A 22,416-nucleotide genomic window follows, 5' to 3' on the forward strand; every position below is an offset into this window, starting at 1 on the left:
TAAAAGGTTTTCTTTGGAAGATAATGTGGTATTTCTGACTTAACCTGTGTTTTTGAACTTTAATTCATAACCATTACCAGCCACTGGGATTTGATGTGAGATTTCATTGGAATGAAATGGGTTAACAAACCACGAACTATAGTCCAAATTCAGCCTATCATCTGTTTTTCTAAAGTTTTATTGGAACGCAGCCACGCCCATTGGTTTACATACTATGACTGCTTGTGCTATAGTGGCAGAGGTGAATAGTTGCAACAGAGATCTTGTGGCCAGCAAAGTAACAAACACCGATTAGAGTCTGCCCTTTACGGAAAAAGTTTGCTGGCCCTGGGGCCCAAGACCCTGCGCCTAGAGTAAATTTGAGAACTTTTGAAGTAAATGAACCTCAACCATTGCAAACACAGAAGAAAGAAACATGCTCACGATTTTGGATGAATACCCGAAAGACTACAAGTTTCAAGTGTTATTGGAATATTTTAACCTCGAATCCGTTTTAGCTTTATTCTAATCTTAGGAAACCTCCTTCAAATATGATCTTACTTGCATTTGCACAAGCATACTACATCCTACTCAAAGTCTTATAACTGCTCATATTTAATATGCATTCTTCAGAAACGTTATGCACTGTATTCCGCTGGAATCACCCATGGGGCATTTAGCCTACCCCATCTGGGTTTGAAGTGTACATTTTGCTTTTAGGTGGATGTGCAGGTTCTGATACTGATATGGAATTGTGTTAAGTCTGAAACTATAGACTCTGTTAATGTTCTAATTTTCCCTCTATTACAAAAGGGGGGGGGAATTCATCACAACCTTATGATGAGTTAGAGCTTATAAAATGACTGAATCGAGATGAGGCCAACTTAATAAATGAAAACTGGACACTTTTATCCATTGTCTAGAAATTTCTAGATGGACGAGTAAATGGTAATAGTTGAGGGAATCAAATGTCTAGATAATTAATGGATGAATGGAACTTTTCATTTTTCCTCAGGATACTCAACATATCGCACATCCGGTGTTTGTCTACGAGTATGGGATTCATCAGAGGAAATGCGAGGAGAGGAGTAGATAGGAATGATGCACCTGGCCAGAGTATCTATAAATTTTATGAGCCCGATAGAAAATCTTTAGCCACAAACGTTAACAACCTGAACAAAAATCCCAGCTTCAAAACAGAACTCCAGTCTTTGTTTAGGACAGTTTGCTCTGCCTGACATCAAGGAAAGAAGTCACTAGTAATTCTAATCCCTTTCTGCCTGTAATTCCTGAAGACAGCTAGATGAATGGCAGGGCAGTTCACCAAGCCCCCCCCTCCCCACCCCCGCCAAAAATATTCATCATCTTTGTGGATATTGGGCTTAAGCAAAGCTCAGAGAACCAGAGAGTCATTTAGATGCATTTTCCTTAGGAAGAAATTGCATCACTAAGGATTCCAGGCCAAAAACAAAGTAGAAGAGAAATTCATGCTGCTTCAGCTGGAGAATTTCAAAGGTAATTTAATCTCCAAGGGAAATCTCACAGCCTGAATTCGCAACATCACTTAGCATATATAGTCACGTTGTGCTGCCACTATATCAAAAAGATTGCTTGTGCTAATTGAAAAGGAGGAAAAATATAGCACTAAATGAAAAGATGGAGTATCTCCCCTGGGTTTCCACCATTTGCCTAAGTTACCTGTTTTTTTTGTATGTTGATGAACACTCATGATGCCAGTTGGAATCTAATAAGAGTTACCTATATCATGTTTGGAAATATGAAAACATGTAACAGAGAATTTTATTTTCCTTTAAACACATTCCCTAGTTAACTGAGAAATTGGTTAGGACATACTGAGAAAGGCAGACTAACTATATGTCACAGTAATTTAGTTTGGAAAAAGTGATATTCAAGAAGACAACTGACAGTTAAAGGGCATTCTAAAATTGTTATCTGATATATGCTCTAACATAGTATAGAATAGCAATGTCCGATAGAAATATAATGTGAGCTTCCTATGTAATTCGAAATTTTTTAGAAACCGTGTTAAAAGAGGTAAATGGAAATTATGTAGTAATATTATATTATATATATGTATTATTATATTTAGTAATATATTTTATCTAACCCAATCTGTCCAAACTAGTATCATCTAAAACTTACACTCAATATAAAAATGACAAGATATTTTACATTCCTTTTTCATAGACTTGTCACATTTCGAGGGCTCAGTAGCCGTATGTCACTAGTGGCTATTGTATTGACATTTAAAAGGCTAGATTGTTTTACAAGCTATGTGCAAAGGAACATCTTCCCATTTAACAAACACTGAAAATTTTATATGCTTCTTTGGTCAGCATTTAGCTATGTATAATAGAGCACATCTAGAGGGTATGTGAGAAGTGGTTTAACATAGCCCCCTTTTTTGGCAGTGAAGTGCTAGGTAAATAATTTGAACATAAAAGTAGTTATTTTTTGTGGCTCAACACTTTCAACGTTTCCTGATGTAGTGATAAAAGGCTGTTTGAAAGAGGTTATTTTCTCCCTTGCTTCATTGAACTAAGGTTGACGGTTCTGCTTATGACAAGGGACATAATTTACTGGGAAGCCTTGTTGCTATTGCTATTTTTTAAAATTTGGTGATTACACAAAGACACATTGGTAGTCACAGCATTCTGAAGAGGGAGATCCTGGATTATCATTCCGCGCCTGCCCCCTGCCCAGCCGTTCATGTTTTCTGAGGTTGGCCGTTGATATTAATATGTTGAGTCTAAGGCATCTTATGGATGACCAGAGGTATCTTGAAGATAGGCAAGTCTTAAATAAGGGGCATCATCTGAAACACAGGGTTAGAGACTGGGAGAATTATTGGCAATATTGAGTTTTTGAGCTTACATATGAATGGGGGTGCATTTTGTGATCAAGCATGCTGGGATGTGAACACAAACAGACACAAGGCTGCTGAAATTCAGAATTTGGGGCCTACAAAGCACGCTGGGCATAACTGAGTTTCAGTATTGTTTGGGGACTGAGAGATAACAGTCCACAGTGCACCTCATCACACGAGATAGAAACCTGGAAATCATCTTTAACTCGTCCTTGTCCTTTGCCCACACATGCACATCGTCTCCATTTCCAGGCCTGTCAATGCTTTCACCAAAATAGCTTTCGTCTGTCTCCTTCTCTGATGTCTCCTGGCTCCCGCTTTAATCTGGTCACTCGTCAAGTCTCTGGGACAAGTATTATTTTTCTTTGACTGAAGACTGATGAGTAAGCGTTTGTGTTTTCCCTTATAACTCTTAAAATAAATATACTGGATCTGAATTTCAGGGAGGAGTTTACTCAAGTTTTTCATGTTGATATGAAAAAGAGGGCTCAATTTGGGCGATATTGGAATAGAGTTATGTGGATTGGTTATGGGTTAAATAAATACACTGGATGACTAGTTAAAGTTATTGATATAAAATGTAGCATAGCCTATGGTGCCTACCCTAGGCCCTGTCTATAGTATGGAACAGAAGGAGAGACTATTTTACCGGAAAAAGAAAACGGATAGGTTCAGTAATTATATGCAGTGCAGGTAGTGAGATCTTATCGGCAGGTAAGTGGTACAATCACGAGGTTGACAATGTTTGAGTATGTTTTGCGTGTTAGTAAAAATGTAGATGAAATCAGTGGAATCAGACTGTCGTAGACTGTAAGTCTGAAGTTCTCTTTTGGCCAGCAAAAGAGTGGACGCAGGATTAAAGCGAGAGATGGCTAATGTCCGGGAAAAGACAAGAGCCCTGAATAAAGGTCCTTGCCCTCGTTTTTATTAAGATCAGAAGGCTTACAAACGTGATGGACGTGTACAAAGAGACAAGGAAACTGGGAACATTAACGTGGGGACATGAAGGAAGAGGGGGGTTTTGAAGATATACATTGTTTGGGGTTTGGGTTAATACAAAACAAAATCCGGGCACCGGGCTGTCGGGAGGAAGGTTGTTTACAGCAGACATGAAACAGCACCTCTGTTTATCTCAGCCAGCCTTGGGGACGAGACCGATAGGGGGAGTCACCTCAGGGTTGACAAGACACCATTTCTTTTGTTAACCATCTCCGCTCCGGGCTGCTTTGCATGCAGCGCAGCGGCCCGTAGTTCAATTCACCAGTTTACCTAACCTGGTCCTATCCTCCTGTGAAAGCAGCTTTCTGCCATCGTACTAAATTGGGGGAGCTTCCACCCTGAATATCTATTACTGTTTATTTCATATACCTGTGTATTGGGCACCTTTGCACCCATTCCTATTTTAGGCCTTTGCCTCTCCCTCTCTATTTTGGGGGCTCTGCCCCCCCTATCTATTTTGGGGTGCCTTTGAACCTCCCTATTCCTGGCACCTTTGTGCCTCCATATTCTCAGGGTGTCTTTGTACCTCCCTATTCTTGGAGTGACAATCTGGTTTACCCAAACTCAGGTGTGAGCATTTTATGATTTTTGTATTTCTTTATGCCTTGTTAACCCATTGGTGTAAGCCCGGGGGATTCCTAAGCTTATAACCCACATTAGACAACCAAGACTTTACTAACAAAAACACTTTTTGGTCAGTAAGGTATGAAGACACAGGCAAGACAAAGAAGAAGATACATTATTCTTCTGTATTTATGTACCATAGATAGGAGCAAGGAATGTAGTTGGCGACTAGGTAGAAAAGACATTTTGATCATGGATAAAGTACATGTGCTACCCCAAGTTTCCCTGGTTACTGCTTCCCTTCATGCTCATGACATGATAATGGACAAAACTGTGGGCCAGTGATGAGTGGTAAGGTGGTGGGAAGCCATATGCATTCTTCCTAAGCCTTCCTCAAGGGGAAGGACTAGGGTGCAGTTCAAGTAAAATTTGCTTTTTGTTTCCCTTCCTGCTACGATATGTACTGTCTAACTGCTAGTCACAATTCCATTCATGGCAGAGAACCTAGATTATGAAACAATAGAACTACTGCTTCTTGTTATTATGATCAGCTGGATTATCGTGTTCCTGACTTTGTTAGTTTACTGTCTGAAACTGTGGTCTTCCCTCTTGTTTTCATAGATGACCGAGCCCTCCTAGCTTTGACTAAAGAGAATGTGACCACTTTGGAAAACTCCAAGTACAGGCAACATTGGATGGAATCTTTCCAAAGGGCAAAACATATAGGTCAGTATCTAATTGTCTTATTAATGGGCCAAGAAAGTATTCTATTTCCCAGAGGTTACAGGGAGGCAGTCCCCAGATGGATAGAAGGAGTATCTTCATGAAAGGAATAAACAGATTTTACTGCCTGGCTCTAGTTGAATTATGGGGGAAGGTCAGAATATGAGGAAGAAAATTGACTGGGTGCAGAGTTGGACAAAGCTTCAAGTAATTAAGGACTTCCATTTAAAGTCACGTGGAAAATTTCGGATGTCTAGAAATACATCCTGACCCTTTTACAAGTCATTTTGCCCTCACAGGAGAGGGGGAAATTAGAAGAGTATTTAGGGCTCCGGGGACTGTCAAGGCTAAAGGGCAAATTCTGATCATATTTTGAAGTTGAACCATCAGGCACAAAAGGGGAAAAAAATGTTGAGGCCTCATCTTTTCAAAATGGGAGGCAGAGGATAATGGGTAGGAGAATTTTTCATTGACTACCTTTACAAAAGAGGCTAAAGAGAGGAAGGAGACTGAGTGTAAATAATAGAAAACATTGAATATAGTTAGGCCCTATACTGGTCACAGGTTTTTTGCATTGTCTGGTTTATTATTTTTTTAATTTGGGAAAGCATTTTTTTTTCAATGTTTATTTATTTTTGGGACAGAGAGAGACAGAGCATGAACGGGGGAGGGGCAGAGAGAGAGGGAGACACAGAATCGGAAACAGGCTCCAGGCTCTGAGCCATCAGCCCAGAGCCTGACGCGGGGCTCGAACTCACGGACCGCGAGATCGTGACCTGGCTGAAGTCGGACGCTTAACCGACTGCGCCACCCAGGCGCCCCTGGGAAAGCATTTTAAAACAATTGTATTTAATCTCCCCTTGCAGGAAAACAACTATGGAATCAAAATTAAAAAACAAAAAACAAAAAACAAAAAACTAACCATAAAACTATAACTTGCACCAATTTACTGAGTGCTAATTGATTTAAAAAATGTGTTTAGAGATTTCAGATTTTCAAAAATAATTGCCAGCTTGGGACGTGCCATTTCAACCAACAGTTAAAACGACCTAAGTGGGAACATAAAATTTCCATTGATAAAATTTTAAGAACTTGTTTCTAAACCTAGGTTTTGCAACATAGTTCAACACCCTGTTCCAGTTAAAGGCTCGGATCCTGTGTCAGAAGAGTTAAAAGGCTAAATATTCCCTCAGTGTGAGAATCCACTGTGATCCTGGAGTATATACACTAAAATAGAAGGGAATGAAAAAAAATTAATTGCTGTGTTATTATAAATTGTCATTTAAGTCACAAATCTTTATATTGAAGTTATATGTAAAGGCTTGGCCATGTTAGAAAGGTTGTATTTCTGGGGTGCCTGAGTGGTCAGTCGGTTGAGGGTCCAACTTTGGCTCAGGTCATGATCTCACTGTTTGTGGGTTCAAGCCCCACTTCGGGCTCTGTGCTGACAGCTTGGAGTCTGGAGCCTGCTTCCGATTCTGTGTCTCCCTCTCTCTCTGCTCTTCCCCTATTCATTCTCTGTGTCTCTCCCTCTCTCAAAAAAAAAAAAAAGAAAAAAAAAAGAAAAAAAAGAATATATTTCTGAATCCTAACCTAGATTTCCAGCTGCATACTTGATACCCTAATTTGAATATCTGATAACAACTGGAATTTAATATGTACCAAACCACACTCTTCATATTACATTCCATGTCAACTCCTCCCACAGTCTTTCCCATCTTAATTAATAACAACCTCAGTCCTCAGGTCAAAATATCTTGCCATATTCTTGACCTCTTTCTCACACCCCGTATATTGTCCATTAATAAATCTTATCACCTCCAATCCTGAAATATATTCTAGATTTGACTACTTGTTTTAAAATGTTTTTATTTATTTATTTTTGAGAGACAGAGACAGAACATAAGCAGGGGAGGGGCAGAGAGAGAGGGAGACACAGAATCTGAAACAGGCTCCGGGCTCTGAGCTGTCAGCACAGAGCCTGATGCGGGGCTCAAACCCACAAGCCCTGAGATCATGACCTGAGCCGAAGTCAGACGCTTAACTGACTGAGCCACCCAGGCGCCCCTAGATTTGACTACTTCTAACTATTCCCACTGCCATTGACTTGGATTAAACCACCACTGTCTCTCCCTGGATTATTGTAGTAACCTCGTGACTGGTCTCCTTATTTTTTTTTTGCCTTCCTTTAGTCCAGTCTCAAATTAGGATGTCAATCAGCTCATGTCACTACTCTTTTTAAAACCCTCCCATGATTTCCCAGCTCCTTCAGAATAGAAGCCACAGTCTTCACTGAGACCTAAAAGGCTCTGAATCATCCGGTTCCCTTTCCTCTCTCACTTCTCTGACTTCATTTTCAGTGACGCTCCCGTCTCTTTTCACTGCAGCCACATTGATCTCTTGGCTACATTCTATTTCAGATATTTGTTTTTGTATTTTAAAAATTATTTCTATTATCCTGACTTGAATTTATAAATTCTTTTTTTTAAAAAATTTTTTTTTCAACGTTTATTTATTTTTGGGACAGAGAGAGACAGAGCATGAATGGGGGAGGGGCAGAGAGAGAGAGGGAGACACAGAATCGGAAACAGGCTCCAGGCTCTGAGCCATCATCAGCCCAGAGCCCGTCGCGGGGCTCGAACTCAACGGACCGCGAGATTGTGACCTGGCTGAAGTCGGACGCTTAACCGACTGCGCCACCCAGGCGCCCCAATATAAATTCTTTTTCTAACTCCTTTAGTTTCTTCACTTTCCATTTTTTTTTATTTTTATTAAAAAAATTTTTTTTAATATTTATTTATTTTTGAGACAGAGAGAGACAGAGCATGAACAGGGGAGGGGCAGAGAGAGAGGGAGACACAGAATCTGAAACAGGCTCCAGGCTCTGAGCTGTCAGCACAGAACCTGACGCGGGCCTCGAACTCACGGACCGCGAGATCGTGACCTGAGCTGAAGTCAGCCGCTTAACCGACTGAGCCACCCAGGCACCCCTCCATTTTTGTTTTTAATTCAAGAGCCGCGTTAGCTGCATCTAACACGTTTGGTCATTTTGTATTTGGTCTTTTCAGTATTATCTACTTTTACGTATTTCCTAATTTCCATCATAATTTGTCTTTGACATGAGTGTGTTTTTAAATTTCCAAATGTATGTTTTGGTTGTCTTTTTACAACATCTCTAATTGGAATGCGTCATAGTTGGAAAGTACGATGTGTGTGACACTGGATACCATACTTTGAAACTTGTTGATGGGGTTGACAGCCTAATATGAAGTTAACTTTTATAAATGCTTCATATATGCTTGAAAATAATGAATTTCCTAATATGGGAGTATAGGAGTAAGCTTGTAAATTGTGTTGCTTACACCATTATCAGTCCATTTGTGTTTAGCGTGATTACCAATATATTTGGATTTTCTATTTTATTTTCTATCTTGTCATCTGACAACTTTTCCTCGTTTGTCTTCTTTACTTCCTTGTCTTTATTTAACTGGTGTTTTATTTCTCTCATTTCACTTTTTCTCCCTATATTTCAGCAAATTTATATGCTTTTAATTTTTATTTATTTTATTTCGATTCTACTATGGTCAAAACACAGCGCTATATTAGTTTCAGGTGCACAATATAGTGATTCAACAATTCTCTACATTACTCAGTGCACATCATGATACGTGTACTCTTTTTTTCATTAAAACAATTTTTTTTTTGAGAGAGAGAGAACACATTAGCAGGAGAGGGGCAGAGGGAGAGGGAGAGAGAGAATCCCAAGCAGGCCCTGTGCTAGCACAGAGCCCTGTGCAGGGCCTGAACCCATGACCCTGGGATCATGACCTGAGCCAAAATCAACAGTCGGATGCTTCACCAACTGAGCCACCCAGGCATCCCAGTATGTGTACTCTTAATCCCCTTCATCTATTGCGCCCGTACCCTCCCCCCACGTCCCCTGTGGTAACCATCAGCTTGTCCTCTATAGTTAAAAGTCTATTTCTTACTTTGTCTCTCTGTCTCTTTTTTCCTCCCTCTGCTTGTTTGTTTTGTTTCTTAAATTCCACATATGAATGAAGTCACATGGTATTTGTCCTTCTCTGACTGCCTTATTTCACTTAGCATTATACTCTCTAGCTCCATCCATGTTGTTGCTGACGGCAAGATCTCATTTTTTATGGCTAAATAAGGTTCCATTGCATGTATATACCACATCTTTATCCATTCGTCTGTCAATGGACATTTGGGCTGCTTCCATAACTTGGCTGTTGTAAATAATGCCGCTATAAACATAGGGGTGCATGTAACATTTTGATGAGTGTTTTCATACCCTCTTCCCCAGTGGCTTCCCCAGCTTACGTTCCCACCTACAGTGCACGAGGGTTCCCTTTTCTGCACATTCACACCAACACTTGCTATTTTGGTGTTTTTTATTTTCGCTGTTCTGACAGGTGCGAGGTGCGGTGATAGCTCATTGTGGTTTTTTTTTTTTCAATGTTTATTTATTTATTTATTTATTTTGAGAGAGGGGGGAGAATGCATGTATGTGCACTTGCACACCAGGGGGGAGGGGCAGAGAGAGAGAGAGAGAGGGAGAGACTCCCAAGCAGTCTCATGAGTCAGTGCAGAGCCTGACGCGGGGGCTCGAACTCAGGAAACCGTGAGATCATGGCCTGAGCCGAAATCAAGAGTCTGACACTTAACTAACTGACTGAGCCATGTAGGTGCCCCTCATTGTGGTTTTGACTGGATATGGCTGAATAATCTTACTCATTTGCAATCTTGCCGCTTGCAACAACATGGATGGACCTTGAGGACATTATGTTAAGTGAAATAAGTTAGACAGAGAAAGACAAATACTGCATGATCTTTTTTATGTATAAAATCTAAAAAACAAATAACAAGCTCATAGATACAAAGAACAGATTGGCGGAAACATAGGTGAAAGGGGTCAAAAAAATTAATAATAATAATAATAATAATAATAATAATAATAATAAAAGTAGGCTCCCGTCCTGTTGGAACTTTAGACCTGGTGCAAACGGAACATCTATATGCCTTCTGGGTATGGAGTAATGAATGTTTGGAGTACTGCGTGATGTATACTATTTATCTACTTAGAAGTTTTTTTTTCCCATGAGCTCTACGTTACTTCTGCGCCAAGTGGTGCTTGGGGTACATGTCCATGAACTCTTTGCATGACAAAAGGCAAAGGAAGAAAACCATAATTCCACAAGGCAAAGTGGTTGTTTAGTTGGAACAAGTCTTTGTCTTGCCAGTTGAAGATCTTCGGGATTTAGTGGAGCTCAGGGGCAAACCTATGAATGATTCCCGAATCTTTTTACTGAGTCTACATAGTACGGCTATATGTTCACTGGCTGTTTTTCCATTCATTCTAAATAGTTTTTCTAGAAGCCCTTGCTCTGATTCTTTTTTTTTTTTCTCTGAGGCCTCAGTTATTTGCTATCATACTCTCTCCAGGCTCAGAGGAACCAAGTCCACATGACATGGTCAAAATTCAGTGAAAATTTCCTTTTTCACAATGACAAAATGTTTACTATTTCAGCTATAATATTTATATCCAAACAGGACACTATTTTTTGTACTAACAGTTTCTGTGTAGATTTACACACATGGCTAACATTTTATTTGATAAGCATTCCTCCTGCACCTTGCACTTCACTTTTGAGATCATAATTTTCCATTCTTGAAGCGCTACGTGTTTCTTAAATGAGACTTTTGATGATAAGCCCAGTTGCTCGAAAAACCTTCCAGGATTTTAATTGGGATAAGGGTTGTATCCATTGATGAAATGGGTGAGAAGCAGCATCTTTCTAGTATTGAGTCTTCCACATCTTGAGATCCCGTCATTCCTGACATTTCTTTGTATCTTTTCCTTGTTTTTCAATAGGTCATTTTAAATGACCAGAGGTTGGTCATTTTAGCAATTTCTAGGTAGAATCTTTCCGTTTGATCGTCTCTATTTCACTGATATTCGTTCCTTTATTATTTTTCTTCTATTCTCATTGGGTTTACTTTGCTATTCTTTTTCTTTTTTCTAAAATTTATTTATTTTGAGAGAGAGAGAGAGAGAGAGAGAGAGAGAGAGAGAGAGAATCCCAAGCAGGTCTGCACTGTCAGCACAGAGCCTGACGTAGGGCTCAATCTCATGAACTAGGGGCCATGACCTGAGCAGAAATCAAGAGTCAGATGCTTAACCGACTGAGCCACCCAGGCGCCCCATACTTTGCCGTTCTTTTCTCTTATGTAAGATGAAGATTCACATAATATTGTTGATTTTCAGGCTTTCGCTTCTAATAGAAGTATTTAAATCTATAAGTTTTTCTTTGATTACTGCTTTAGCTGTGTTCTACATGTTTTAATACATCTGATTTGCATTATCATTTATGGTAAAATACTACCTAAATGCAGTTATTTTCTTTTTGTTAATGAGTTATTTAGATGTGCACTGTTTAAATTTTAAAACATATGGGAATTTTATGGCTACTCTTTTGTTATTAATTTCTAGCCTAATTGGTCAGAGAATTTTATTCGGATGTTTTTATTCTCTATATTTGTTGAGATTTGCTTTAAGGACAGAATATATGTAATTTTTATTGTAGGGGTCTTTTTGGCCTTCCTCTTATGTAATATCAATTTTATCAGGCTTCTTTTGATTAGAATTTGCTGCATATCATATCCCACCCTTTTCCTTTCAGTGTTTATTTTGTCATCCATACATTTAAGATTACACAGGGTAGGGGGTCCCTGGGTGGCTCAGTCGGTTGAGCATCCGCTCAGGTCGTGATCTCACGGTTCATGGGATTGAGCCCTGCACTGGGCTCTGCACTGACAGCACAGAGCCTGCTTGGGATTCTTTCTCTCCCTGCTTGCTGCCCCTGCCCTGTTCATGCTCTTTCTCTCTCTCTCTCTCTCTCTCAAAATAAATAAATAAACATTTAAAAAATAATAAAATTACACAGGGTCATACTCTTTTGGAGTTCAGTTCTACAGGTTTTGACAAATGGATACACTTATGTAACCACTGCCACGCTCATGATACAGAACAGTTCCATCACGTCTCCAAATCCTCCCATGTTGCTCTTTAGTAACCCATCCCAATACCCCCAAGTCCAGGGAGACCTCTCGTCTATTATCTGTGTCTACATACAAAGTCACATACATAGAATTGTAGAGTATATATAATTTTTCCGTCTTCACTTATGATAATGCATTTGATATTTATCCATACTGTTGTATGTATTAACGGTATATTCCTGCCATTGGAGTTGTTTAAAGCTTTTGATGATGATGTATAAAGCTGCCTTAAACTTTCCCTTAGAGGTTTTGGAGTGAACATAAATGATGATTTTTCTGGTGTCATATCTAGGAGTAGGACTGCTGTTCCATACGGTAAGTGGAGGTTTGACCTTACTAGCAACCGCCAAATTGTCTTCCTAAGTGGTTGTACAATTTTGCATTCCCACCAGCAATGTATGGATGCTCCTTTTCCCCCGCATCCTTGCCATCACTTATTATTTTCAATATTTGTCAGAAGCATGAAATGTTTACATTTTAGAATGGTTTTATATTTACAGAAATGTCACATAGGTAGCACAGAGTACCTGTAATCCTCTTGCCCAGTTTTTTCCTTTTGTTAACATCTTACATTATCACGGTACATTTTTCTCTCTTATGAATGTGAGCTATGTTACCCTTTTTCTTTTATCTGTGGCATCATACTGAGGAGGTAACCCTGAATGAGAGGTGGAAGAATTCATTCTCTAGAGAGGTTTTCACCAAAAGGTTTGGGTTCCTAAGTCTGGTGCTACAGTAGCTCTCTCTAATCTCTTACTGTTGTTAGAGGGGGCTGAGCCTGGCCAGAGTAGGAACAATATGGAGTTTAGTAAGTACCCCGATGGCGTGTTGACTGAGTTAGTAGGATTGACGAAAGTGAGGAGAGAGACTGGATTAGTCAGCATAGACTGTGACCATGTACTCACAATTCCACATTATTTGACCAAATTTTAGTCAGGCTTCTCTCCTCCACACAGGTCCCTGAACTTTGGTTTCACCCCTGCTTAAGCAAGCACCAAGATACAGACATCCTCCCTTGTGGCTCATTCCATGAATTGGCTGACTACAGAGCCAGATTTTGTTGTTGAAGTGCCTGGAGTTTTCCACCTTCCCACCCCCACTGTTTGCCTCCCCCCTCTCCCACTAAAGTTCCTACCAGCCCTCTTACTGTTTCCCATTTTTTTAAGACCTTCCACTGTTTGATTTTAAGACACTTGCAGATCCTGAGGTCAGCATGTTCTATTTATTGCATTCGTCTTTTTGAATAGCCCTTCCTTATATACATTCAGATTTTTGTTATTTGACAGCTGTTACAAATAATCCCTACATTTCAAAGGCTTAATACAGACAAGTTTACTTTTTCTTCAAACTGCAGACCAAGATCTGTTTGATGCAGTCTTTTGAGGACCTAGGTTCTTTCAATCTCATTGTTCCACTGTTTTTTTTAGGGCTTTGGAGTCCTCCAATGGATCATTTGTATGTAGCCAGGAGACAAGGGAGAGAGTGTGGAGGATTACAAAAGAGGTTTTACAGGTCAGGCCTGCAAGTGACGCAGGACCCCTAAGAGATGTCGTATAGAGAAGTTTCAGGCGGAAGAGGAGAGTACACTTCTTGCTGAGGGCTAGCATTCTCTGCTGCATTGTGTGTCCTGTCACGACTAGAAATGACCTTAATAGTCTGGAACGATGAACAAAATCCAAAAACAAATAATAATAAGATACGAACAAAAATGTTAGAGTTCTAAAATCCAGCTACACAAATATCAGACTCAAAGAAAGTTACAACTGTGGGGACAAGTTAGAATGACTTGGGCCCATAGCTTATGGCACAGGTATGATGTCACCGTGTGCTTAAGAGAAAGAATAATGACTCAAATACCGTTATACTTCCCTCTACCCCAGAAAAGTAAAACTCTAACAGTGACATGGTAATAACAAGTTTCTTTTAGTAGCGAGCAGAGGAAACTAATTTTAGTGTTTTAACAAAATGTCAAGTACACTGAAAGGGTACTGTTGTATTTCACAGTTTTGAAGAAAGATTTTTAATAGCCAAGGCACACAAAGGGCTAGAATTAGGGTGGACCTGGAACTTCAACAGCAGAAAATGGTGGATCTTCTCCCTAATATTCTGTCATTAACATGATTTGGCTCTGAACACTCCCGGTCTCTGTTTCAATGTGCCCAAATGTCCTGTAGAAATAATTTTATTTAGTCTATGGAACAGCCAGCTATAGTTACAGATTGAAAATTCACCTAATTATTTGTACTGGTTTCCTCTCTGTACTGAGGTTTTTCCAAGGGAAGGGGGAATTACTATGAATCGGAGAGTTACCCAAAGAAGAGTGTACTGCAGGTTGGAAGTAAAATCGTAAGATTTAAATAAAGCCCAAGAGAAGTGGGAGATGATAAGGTGTGATTTCAACCACGCTAATTGCGTTTCCATTTATTTCAATGCCGTATGCTGGGAGTAAGTGATACGAAGATGAGTCAGACACACAAAGCCTAATCTGTCTTTCTGCTGTGCTCTGCCACCGGGTCACTGGCTGCAATTCCAGATTCCAGTGCTGCAGGCCAGAAGGAAGAGTTCCAGTGTTCCTGTCTTTAATAACCATCAAATTCAGGCCCACCAGTATCTGCATTTCAGGTAGAGAAGTCTGTGTGTCATGAAGAGCATACAAAAAGAACTGTAGAGATTCATACAAAAGAGAAAATGAGAGTAAGTGAGGAAATCATGAATGGAACAATACTGCAGAGTCTTGACAGATGGTGTACAGAAACTAATGACTATTTACCATAATTCATTTTTGTTTTCCTCCTAGGCATATAGCTGAACTACATTTCTCAGCCTCACTTGCAATTAAGTATGGCCATATGACAGAATTATAGTCAGTGTAACATGAGAGAAAATTATGTCCTGGATCATAAAGATTTTTTTTTATATGAGTTCTCCCTTGTTCTTTTCCTCTTCCAACAAACTTATGACAACCACCCAGATGCACTTTGAAGCCACACGTTGAATATGGCAGGGTGGCCATCACCCTAGGTCTGTTAATGCCTGTGCAGCAGAGTCTCTTTCAACAGCCCGGAACCACCCTGGACAGTTAAACATATGAGAAATTAACCTTTAATATGTTGTTTTCCCCCAGGTTTTGGTCAATTTAACACACACTACCCTACTCTACTGTAGAAGTTGGTATCAGAAGAGAGGAACCACCACAACAAAAATCTAACGTGTGAGTCAATGGCTTCATGGGCAGGAAAAGAGGTGGTAGGCTTGGAAAGTGAACCCCATTTGATGTAGGGTCAAAACATTTGGCAAAACTACCTTTTTCAATAGTTTTTAAGCTAAAACAAGGATAATATAAGCCTATTGCTCTAGGGGAAGTGATCAACAAGAGATACAGTACTGGTGCCTGCGTTTTATTCAGAGTTGCCAATCACCCGCTGCCTTTAGCAAGAAAGAGCTCAGGTACCGAATGAATGATCTTGCAAAACAGAGTTAGGAACCAATCTGGCCCACTCACGCCAGAATGATGTGGAAGAAGGAAAAACTTTTCCTCTCATATGAACTGCTGTACTTGAGTCTTCTGGTTCTATCAGCATTGCCTTTACTTTCACTAATTGGGGGAAGGGGGAGGTTAGGGGTTGGTGGGGAGCATGAACAAGGCATTTTGTTTGTCTAGAACATGGGTTGGCAAATTATGGCTCAAGGCCCAAATTCAGCCTGCTGACTTTTTTTCCCCAATGAAGTGTTACTGGAACTCAGCCAGAATCATTCATTAATGTATTGTCTATTGTACAGTTATTATATATTGTACTGTTTATGACATATTGAGTAGCTGTAACAGAGAACATATGGTTTGCAAAGCCAAACATATTTACTATCTGGCGCTTCACAGAAAAAGTTTGCTGACCCCTGGTCTAGATGTGTATTGTAAATAATGTAGGGAAATGGAGATAATGCCTAAGAATATTTGTTAAAGTCAATGTTGAAGGTCTTAGAAGTCAGAATGAATGGGGCGATGAGGAACTATTACAAGTATTGAAAAGGTGAGCGATGTCCTTAAATATTTCTAGAAATCACATTGTAGGATGACATCGACAAACTAGAGTGGTCACAGGACCTTAAGCAGGCAAGTAAAGGCTCCGAAGCCAGGTCATAAGTGGGCATGGTTGGAGAATCTATAAATATTTAGCCTGCAGAAGAGAAAATTTAAGGTGTACAATATGGAGGTATTCAAATATTTAAAAGCCTGGCTAGTGGGGAAAAATCCAATTTATTTGCAAATATCCAATTCAGTATCTCATCAGAAGGCAGTGCTCCTCTAAGACACTTGAGTACAGCTAAATTGAGATTCTTTAAGAGGTCAAATCAAATAAATACAAATCTACTCCAGAAATGCCCAGCACAAAACCATGGCATCTATTTTTTATGTTGAAATTCCATGTTACATTCTCTCATTAATCCACTGTGCTCTGACTTGCATCATCACCGCTGCCACTCCCCTGAATTTGCTTTTGCCAAGGTTACCACTAGTAGCTTTGTTGAAAAATTCATTGAATACTTTTCTGGCGTCTATACTATTCATGACCTGCTTTGAAATACCTTCTTGTCACTTTCATTTTGTAACACTAACCTTGCTGTTTTTTCCCTCTTTCTGGACATTTCATGTTACTCCCCTTCAAAGGCTCTTATTTTGTTGGCCTTCCATTTCATATTAGTTTTACTCAAAGTTCTGCAATGGACTCTCTCTTTATTCTACCTCGTCTCATTGGTGACTGCTGCATAATCTAAAAGTAGATGCTAAAACCATAGTGCATCATGTTTTCCAAGGCTTTTTAAGAGTTTGTGAGGTTTTAGGATGAAGTTTTAAGGAAAGTTCATCCCGCTCAATGACTTTCACATTGATTTTCAATTGAATGCCTGATTGGCTCTGTCCTTGGTGCTGGAGATGCAATTGTGTTGGGGGCACACATGAGTTTCTTGCTCTTGTGGAATTTTTATTCTAGTTGGAGGGCAAGAAGAGAAGTGAACAAAAATTAATAAACATGAAAATTTCAGAGAGGGCCATGTACTATAAATAAGTAGGCTATGATAATTAACCAGGGAATAGCTGGGAAAATGATTAATTTGGATAAGATGGGCAAGTATAGTTTCTCTGACTCTTGAATAATGAGAAACTAAGACTTTTGACCTAGGACCTGGATAATAAGAAGGAATTAGTCATGTGAAGATCTGTGAGGAGCAGTATTGCCACTGTATTGAATAGTGAGTCCAAAGACTTGAAGGTGGGAAATAAATGTGGCATGTCGACAGAACCAAGAGATTAGAACATAGCTAACAATGAGGAAAGTAATAATTGATGAGAATAGAAAAATAACGGGAGCCAGAGTATTCTGTGCCTTGTGGGCTATGATGTGAAGTTTGAATTATCTATAAGTGCAATGAAAAGCCATCGGGAGAGTTTTTAGCATGGTGGTGACACGATATCACATTACCTGTATTTTTCCATTTGTCAAATGATACAAATTATATAACTTTCTACTTGGCTGCAAGGAAATTTAGATCCACAGTAAATTCTTGACCACAGGATATGGATTAGCTTATGACTTCATGTATATTTATGATCTTATTCTTTTTTATTTCTGTTACAGTTTTTTATATGTTAGCTTCTATAGAGAAATGCCTCAAAGTATTTTTGAAGAACTGATAATATGAATCACATAATACAGTCTGACTTGACATAAGAGCATTGGACTTGGATTTGGTAACCTGCATGCTATGTCGGTTCTAACACTAAAATATTCATGTGAATTTAGGATAATAATTCAAACACTTTGGGCCTTAATACCCTCATCTCTAAATGAGGAAATTAATATTTCTTATTTCTGTGCTTCTCAGAAATGTTGTGTGGAGAAGATTGTGACTGTATATAAAGGCAGATTGCTGTAGAACTATATATATTCAATACATATTTAAAAAAATTTTTTTAGTGTTTTACTTATTCTTAAGAGAGAGAGAGAGAGAGACAGAACACAAGTGTGTGTGTGGTGGGGGGGGGGTGCAGAGAGAGAGAGAGAGACACAGAATCTGAATTGAAGCAGGCTCCAGGCTCTGAGCTGTCAACACAGAGCCCGACGTGGGGCTCGAACTCACGAACCGTGAGACCATGACCTGAGCCGAAGTCAGACGCTTAACCGACTGAGCCACCCAGGCACCCCAATACATATTTCTTAAGCTTCCTCTATGGGCCAAAAATTAGATATTAACATTTGGGGATTCAAGATGTACTTTTATAAGAAGAATCTGGGTAAAGTTAAATATATAGCACCAAACATTTTTAATCCATTAAATATATAGCACCAAACATTTTTAATCCATGTATATTTCATATGGAAAGGGAAATATTGGACATCTTCTCAAGTGTATGAGCCTCCTTAGATTTTTTTTCAGTAAGGAGGTTGAATCTCTTGACAAACATATGAAATCTGAATCAGGAACAGTTTAAGTTCAACGCTAAACTTAGGAGAAAAGTTTGAACAAGTTCCCTATATGCATCCTCATCAGAATTACTGCTAATGGCTATGTGCAAAGTTTAGCTGATGAATTATTCAGTTTGATATCAATCTTGTCTGTTGCCACAGACTTTTGAAACAAAGAATGCTTTGCAATTCTTAAGAATATACCTTTAGGCAACAATGGAAATATTACTTGACATCCGCAGTTCATGCTTCTAAAAATTACTTAAAGTTTAAGTAAATTGCATAAGAAGGTTTTAATTTCTATAACTTTTGAATAATTTATCTTACCTTTTCATCAAGCTCTTGTGTGTGTGTTGCTATGAAATACTGTCAGTTCCATGCATGCATTATATTAACCCTCGGTAGGACCGACTTTGTAAATATTAAGATAGGACTGACTTTGTAAATATTAACATGACATCGGTGGCCAACGAGAAGACTCCTTAGAACTCAAGTGTTCTGTGAACCACATTTTGGAAACCACTGGATTATAGAAAACTATTACCTACACACTGATCCCAGCCTTCAGAACTGTAATGTGTGCATTGATTGCTATCTTTCCATTTTGTCCATATCAAAATTTAAGTGCCTGTTCGTGGCAATGCAGAACTTAAGAAATATGCTTTCGTCATACCTCTTACACTTCCATAGCATGGCTTTGGTCTTTCCACCTATACTTGTCTCCCCATCAATAACCATTTCTTGCCAGCTGTAAGACTATGTACCCTTGCAGACTCAGTCTTTTCTACTATCATTTTCACACGTCTGGAATACATACAAATAGTCCTTCCTCTGCACTGATTCAGAGCTTTGCCAGCTGGTTATTTATTACATGTCTCCATGGCCATCACTAGAAATAGTTGTGGCCCTGGGGAAACAACCCGTGAAGGCTGCCTGGGAAAATCATTTGTAGAAGGAAGCCACTCTGTAGGTAGGTATGTTTCATAGGATCTCTGGGATAGACAGAACACATCAAAGTGCAACATCCAGGCTGTCACTGCAAATGCGTGGGACATAGCACGACCACCCACGTTGCCCTGCCCAAGAGATGGGCCTATTTCAGTTGCTATCCATGCTCTGAAGATTGAAACTGTATCATTTATCTTCATATGTCAAGTCTTCTGCATATTAAACGGTACAAATGAGGCCTCCCTCCATACTGGTTGAAACGAATTGCAATAGAGTTCTGTTCTTTCTGTTTTCATAGAAAGAAAACAAACCACGTATTTTAACTAGGTAGACCAAGTGAGAGAAGTGTCAAAATTCTCATGAAGCAATTGAAACGTATTTTTATAAAGCAATTAGGTGTGCAGGCAAAAATGATAGGACTATACCCGCTGTTTGAATATCAGTCATTGGAGAAGCATTAGAGCACAGTTTTGCCAAGTGCAGACTTACGTTGGGGCGGGTGTCGACTCCGGCGCTAGCTTCACAATTTACAGGCCATGTGACCCGGCCCAAAAGTCCAGCTTCCTTAGCTGCTGTAATAGGGACACACTAATAGTATCTGTGAACATTTAACCAAGATACTGCGTATAAAATACCAAGCACCCTAAGAGTTAGGAGTCATTGTTGCTTTCGAGCTTTCAGAGGAAAATTAGGTATAGGGTAAAATGCTAAGTTAGAAAACTTATGAGGTCCACCTTCACAGTTAGCATCTAATTCCTAGAAAAGTTCTCACAGTCTGGGCTGGGCAAACGGAATCATGATCAATCTGACCACTCCTGCCGACTACCTCTTACTCTTACTGTCAAGTGGCTCCCTGGCAACAGGCCCCAGATACTCTCTGTTCTGTTCCCACATCCCATACCCAACTTCAGTTGCCAGGGTCTCCTTTTCTTTCCGTCCTCCTCTTTATTATGTCGGCCCAGTCCTCGTCCTTATGCTCCTTTTTAATCCCCCAAAGCCTTAAAGAACGTAAGTTAGGCCGCCTTGTTTTTTCATCGGCGAAACAAAGAGAATAACCTTCCCACCACCTGTGCTCAAACAAACATGGTGAGAATTAATGAAACAAAGCCGAGACAGCTTCAGAGATAATAAAGTCTAAGAAGTGTCAAAGCGCATTAAGCTCATTCGAAGAAGTGAAGTTTAAAAAGCCTAAGAACCGAGTTGGATCGGTAGCGGGAGCAGAGAGCGGACCCCGGAGAGCCCTGAGCAGCCGCATAGGCCTGGCTCAGTTACCATCACGCCCGGGAGGGGCCGCACCTGCGGCAGCCGGCCCCAGTCATCATCACCTTAACCTTGAGCAGAGAGGCCTACCCCCCAGCAGCCGCCCCCGCCCTCACCGAGACGCCGAGCCCGGCACCAGGCTCAGCAGCGAAGGAAACAGAGGCTGGGGGGGCCTCACCTCTGAGGTGCCTGCCGGGGGGACGGGAGCGTCATCTCGACCAAGGTTTTGGGAAGATGGTCCCGTGTAGGAAACGGATATGGTTTCATCAACTGGAATGACACCGACGGAGATACAGAAGTGCCATAAAGAATTACCCCAGGAAGTACCTCACAGTGTAGGGGACAGAGAGACTGTGGAGTTGGACGCTGAAGGAGAAAGGGGGTGCGGAGGCAGCGAATGTCACGGGCCAGGGTGGAGCTGGCCCAGTGCAAGGCAGTGAGTATTGCAGCGGGTCATAAGCATTATGGGCACTCTCCACGTGGCAGGGGACCTCCACGCGATTCCCGGCACAATGACCGGAAGAGTGAGCGTGGGGAAAAGAACGAGGCATCCGAGAGTGCTTCCGAAGGCCAGGCCCTCACAGCGCCGACCCCACCGCAGCAGATGGTTCGCACCTTACTACGTGCGGAGACTGTGTGGACGTGGGCCACAGTCTTCCGACCCTCCTGTGCGGGAAGAGGTGATGCAGGATGTTCACCACCAGGGTGCAAGAGAACGAGGTAGACCAGTGAGACAGGATATGTTTCGGGGCTGTTGACCCACGGGGTCCTCCTTGCCAAAGTCAGCTTAGAGAGGACAGCAGTGAAGAAGATAAGGAAGATCAAGGCGATGAGAGTGAAGGTGAGCAGTCACCTCAACATCCGTACCACCACAATTTTGATCACCCACGCGGTCGCCCAGAGAACGCTAAAGCGCAAGGTGCCAAAGACACAAAAGCAGCGGGTCCCCCAGCTGAGGATCTGTCCTCTTCTGAGGCTGAGCAGGCCGGGGCTGAGTAAATCCCGATTTACCATCTCTACCGTCATCCTGTTTAGTCCTCCAACAAGGAGAAACGGATATGAAATTCCAGCGATAAGAAATGAACAAAAGATTGGACCTGAAGACCTTAAGGGCTTGCTTCTTGCCCACTGACCAGATAAATAGAACTATCTGCATTATCTATGCACATGGAGTTTTTATTATTTTTGCCTAAAGAGGTCTCTTTTTGGTAAGGCTGGGTTTTTTTCCTCAATATACCTTTAACGATTTTTCAAATGTTTCATACCTGATCAAGGTGAGATTTTTAGGAATCTCACTTTTAATGTTTATTTTTGAGAAAGAGAGAGAGACAGGGCATGAGTGGGGGAGCGGCAGAGACAGAGACAGACAGAATCTGAAGCAGGCTCCAAACTCTGAGCTGTCAGCACAGAGCCTGATGTGGGGCTCGCATCCACGTTGAGATCATGACCTGAGCTGAAGTCGGATGCTTAACCGACTGAGCTACCCAGGCGCCCCAGGAACCTCATTTTTAATTT

The 22,416-nt window shown here is 40.6% G+C and overlaps 1 pseudogene; it reads left to right on the forward strand.

The window, feature by feature from the left end:
* Positions 1–20,591: 20,591 nt before the first annotated feature.
* LOC122477169 lies at positions 20,592–22,020 on the forward strand (annotated as a pseudogene).
* The last annotated feature ends 396 nt before the right edge of the window (positions 22,021–22,416 follow it).

Source organism: Prionailurus bengalensis, chromosome X, assembly GCF_016509475.1.
Source record: "Prionailurus bengalensis isolate Pbe53 chromosome X, Fcat_Pben_1.1_paternal_pri, whole genome shotgun sequence".
Lineage (NCBI taxonomy): Eukaryota > Metazoa > Chordata > Mammalia > Carnivora > Felidae > Prionailurus > Prionailurus bengalensis.